Source organism: Otolemur garnettii, unplaced genomic scaffold, assembly GCF_000181295.1.
Source record: "Otolemur garnettii isolate 467f Iridium unplaced genomic scaffold, OtoGar3 scaffold00018, whole genome shotgun sequence".
Lineage (NCBI taxonomy): Eukaryota > Metazoa > Chordata > Mammalia > Primates > Galagidae > Otolemur > Otolemur garnettii.
The window spans coordinates 24413952-24418485 of NW_003852413.1; the positions used below are offsets into that span (position 1 = coordinate 24413952).

The following is a 4534-nucleotide window of genomic DNA, read 5'->3' on the forward strand; positions in this document are numbered from 1 at the left end:
TAGTCCTATCCATTTGGGTGGCTGAGGTATGAGGATTGCTTGAGCTCAGGAGCTTGAAGTCCCAGTAAGCTATGATTGTGCTGCTGTACTCCAACCTGGATAACAGAGAAGCTGTCTTTAAAAAAAAGATTAAAATAAAACACTCAGCAAACCAAGTGAAATGAGTTATTTCATTCATTGCTAATGAGTACAAAGTGAGAGGACCTTGCTGATGGGCAACTTGGTAATGTTAAAAAAAAAAAAGTTTATCTTCACACAAAAATCTATGCATGAACATTCATACCAGCTTTATTTGTAACAGCTAATAACTGGAATCAGCCCAGATGTCCTCCACCAGGTGACTGGCTAAACAAACTGTGGTATGTCTATACCACAGAGTACATAAAAAGAATGAACTATTGATACACACAAAGACTTGGATGGATCTCCAAGGAATTATGCTGCATGAAAAAAGACAATTATAACAAGTTACAGATGTGTAATTCCATCTTTGAAGATGGAGATGAAGGGGGTTGGGAGGGAGGGAGTTGTGATTGTGTGGTAATATGAAAATTACTTGTGGTATTAGAACTGTTGAGTAGCCTCTTGACTGTAGTGATAAATATATCAAATTACATAGTAATAAAATAGCATAGCAATTAATATATACACATACATACATGAGAACAAGTGAAACTAGATAAATCTGGACAAGATTAATGAATTCTATAAATGTCAATGTCCTAGTTGTGATATACTATAGTTTTGAAAATGTTATTATTAGGTGAAAGTGAGGAAAACATACATGTAGGAAGGGGTCACTGGATTATTTCTCACAGTTGCATGTTAATCTATAATGATCATTTTTTTAAAGCTATGATAGACTATTAACGTCTCTGATGGGTATAGAAGGAAGAAGGGTCCACCCTTATGCTTTTATTGTTAAATTCCAAAAGGGAATGTTAATAAATATTCTCATTAGGGTACACATCAATAAAATGAACATAACCATGGAGGATGGGTTCTTCTATCTGTTGACCAGTAATTCTACTTCTTGGAATTAACCAATAAAAAATGCATGAAGTTTTATGTATTTGGATATTCAATGTGGTATTATTTATAATGGTAAAGATAAATGATTAAAAATAAGGATGAGACTTACAAATCAGCACAAATTTAGGTGATAAAATATGTGGTACTCTATTATAGACTTTATTTTTTATTTTACTATTATTATTTTTTGAGATAGAATCTTACTCTGTTGCCCAGGCTACAGTGCTATGGTGTCAGCCTAGCTCACAGCAACCTCAACCTTCGCGGGTTAAAGCTGCGACTACAGGTGGCTGCCACAATGCCTAGCTAATATTTTCTACTTGTAGTAAAGATGAGGGCTCACTCTTTCTCAGGCTGGTCATGAACTCCTGAACTCAAAGGATCCTCCTACCTTTTGCCTCCCAGAGTGACAGGATTACAGGCCTGAGCCCAAGACTTCAAACATACTTAAAAATATATACCCAATATAAGTGGTGGGCATACTCATTGGGTAGGGCACCAGCCACATACACTGAGGCTGGCGGGTTCGAATCAGGCCCAGGCTAGCTAAAACAACTGCAAAAAAAAAAAAAAGCTAGGCATTATGGGAGGTGTCTGTAGTCCCAACTACTTGGGAGGCTGAGGCAGGAGAATCACTTGAGTCTAGCTAAAACAACTGCAAAAAAAAAAAAAAGCTAGGCATTATGGTAGGTGTCTGTAGTCCCAACTACTTGGGAGGCTGAGGCAGGAGAATCACTTGAGTCTAGGAGTTTGAGGTTGCTGTGAGCTGTGACACCATGGCACTTTACCTAGGGCAACAGCTTGAGACTCTTGTCTCAGAAAATAACGCCTGGCAATCTTTAGCCTCTCAAAGTACTGAGATTATAAGCAAGAGCCACTGCGCCTGATGATCTTTTGTTCATTGGGTTATGCCAGGAATCAAAAGAGCTAATGCAGGTACATATATTTGACAAACTATAAAGTGCTTGGCAAATGCTAGTTCTTGTTATCTATTTTCTTCTTCTTCTTTTTTTTTCTGAGACAGAGTCTCATTATGTCACCCTTGGTAGAGTGCTGTGGCATAACAGCTCACAGCAACTTCCAACTCTTGGGCTTAAGCGATTCTCTTGCCTCAGCCTCCCAAGTAGCTGGGATTACAGGCACCCCCCACAATGCCTGGCTATTTTGTTGTTGTTGCAGTTGTAATTGTTGTTCAGCTGGTCTGGGCCAGATTCGAACCCATTAGCCTTGGTGTATGTGGCTAGCACCAGTTGTTGTTATCTAAATGACTATCTTTCCCAGCTCCATCCTGGATGAAGTTGTATTTCTATGCAGAATAGTGGCTAATGTGCTCCTGGCTTAAGAGGCATGAGAATGGGGCGGCACTAATTCTTGGGGAGTCTGAATTAAGTGACTGGAGCTACTTCATTTCCAGGGACCGCCACGTACACTCCACATCACATAGTAAACTATGGACATTCTACATGATGGACAGCATCTGAACTTACACACAGTTAGCCTATAACCTTAGGGGCATCGTACGATTTCACAAAAGTAGCAGTGCCCTATTGCATTAACCACTGTTGACTGAGCACCTATCAAGCACTATCCTAGGTGCTTTACACACATTATTTCACAAAATTCTCACAGCCTTAAGGAGTAGTTGTCTGCATTCACAGACAAGGAAACTAGGAAAGAGATTAAGTGACTTACCAAGGTAGTACAACTGGTAAGTGGCAGCACGGGCAATGAAACCCAGAGCTGCCTGCCTTTGAAACTTGTAATCTGACCACCACACATACTCTATTTAGAAGGACCGAGGAGAGGTACACCGTGTGGAAAGTGTGCTGAGGCTGTCCGGAGGAGGCCTGGAAAAGTGATCTTGTTCTTTCAATACTCCTTGGGTAGACACAGACTTAAACTCACTGCAGGCAGAAGAAAAGTCTCTAAAGCAGTAGTTCTCAACCTTCCTAACGCCGTGACCATCCACAGGTTGAGAACTGCTGCTCTAAAGAGAAGTAGACTCATTCTAATGTTTTTCATCCTGTAAGTTTTTCCACATGCTGGAATGCCTTATCTCTTCTCCTGTTTCCAATGAAGATGGTGAGTAGATGATTTGGTGCCTCTCTGTGAAAGATCTTTGGTCAAGAAGGCACGGAGGGGGCTTCTCTTTCCCCAGCTTTGTTGAAGCCATTATTAGGATACCCCAGTTTCTTTAGTCTCTTGGATGTATTCCAAGGTATCAAACCAAAAGTTATGCAGGAGAAAGTGAGCCAGGAAGGACATGCAGAAAGGAGTAGCCTAATCAAACCAAAAAGACCAGCTTGGAGAACATCCTGAGAGTCTCTTAGGACCTTAGTGCCAGGCTCTAAGTTAAGGTGGATAGTTTTTTCCACCAGGCTCAACAGCAGGCTTCATGTTTGACATCTACCCAGCTGTGGAGGTCTAGCCAGCATCTTTCAAACCAGAGCCACTTTTTGGTCTCAATATGACATCTCTATAGCTACCTCCGTCTCAGACATAAAGAAGGGGGCTAGAGATTCTGCCATCCTGTATTTACCCCTCCATATCCATATTACCTCGCTATATTTGCGCAGGTCAAGGCAACTCAATTTGAGGCTTAGAAATACCCAGGGCAGAGAATAATTTTGTAAAGAGGATGCCAGGATCCCAAGGCTAGGTCTAAAGGAGCTCTTCCAGGATCTCAAAGCTAAGTCCAAAGACATTTCCTCTTTTCTCCCTACATAAGAGCCAAGAGGGCAACTGGGGCCTAATACTGGACACATACAATGAAGGGGAAAGAATGTCACTTTTCTCTTCTTCCTCCACACATTATTCTACCCTGCGGGGCCCAAACATGCCCATTGCTCATTTTGGCTTCCCTCAGCCCATCTACCCTATGGACAAGAGAGGGTTAAAAGCATGGTATGGGCAAGCTATAAATTTCCCATCAGTGTGGGGAAGAGCAGGATTGTTGGCAGGGAGGGGGTTAGGTTAGGGGAGAGCTGGGAAAAAGCCAGGAGGTTGTCTCTAGGTAACAATAAACACTGCAAGCAAGGAGCAGCTGTTACACTTACTCTCTCTGCATCACAATGCTGAAATAACACTAATAAACCAGTGTGCCCAATGCACGGGCATATACGCATTTAGTGCCAAGACCCCACTGTACCCCTAGAGCTGCCCTCTGCTTCAGGTAGGGCCCTTGATGGTAGCAGACACATCAGTCTTGGCCTGAGGATATATGTGGGGAAGAATAAAGACTGATGAGTCCTCCCTACCCCAGTGGAATTTTCAGGGTCATGGGGCAGCAGAGGCTAGGGATCCTGGGTTTGGATCCTGGTGATTACCAGAAAGAGTTCAAGTACAGGGGTTGGCGCCTGTGGCTCAAGCGGCTAAGGCGCCAGCCACATACACCTAAGGTGGCGGGTTGGAATCCCCAGCCCAGGCCCGCCAAACAACAATGATGGCTGCAACCAAAAAATGGCCAGGCGTTGTGGCGGGCGCCTGTGGTCCCAGCTACTTG

The 4534-nt window shown here is 42.9% G+C and overlaps 1 protein-coding gene across 1 annotated transcript in view; it reads right to left on the reverse strand.

Annotated features, from left to right (window-relative positions):
• CDK12 (cyclin dependent kinase 12) overlaps window positions 1–4534 on the reverse strand; it is a 104850-nt gene that overhangs the window by 984 nt on the left and 99332 nt on the right. The window lies entirely within an intron of this gene.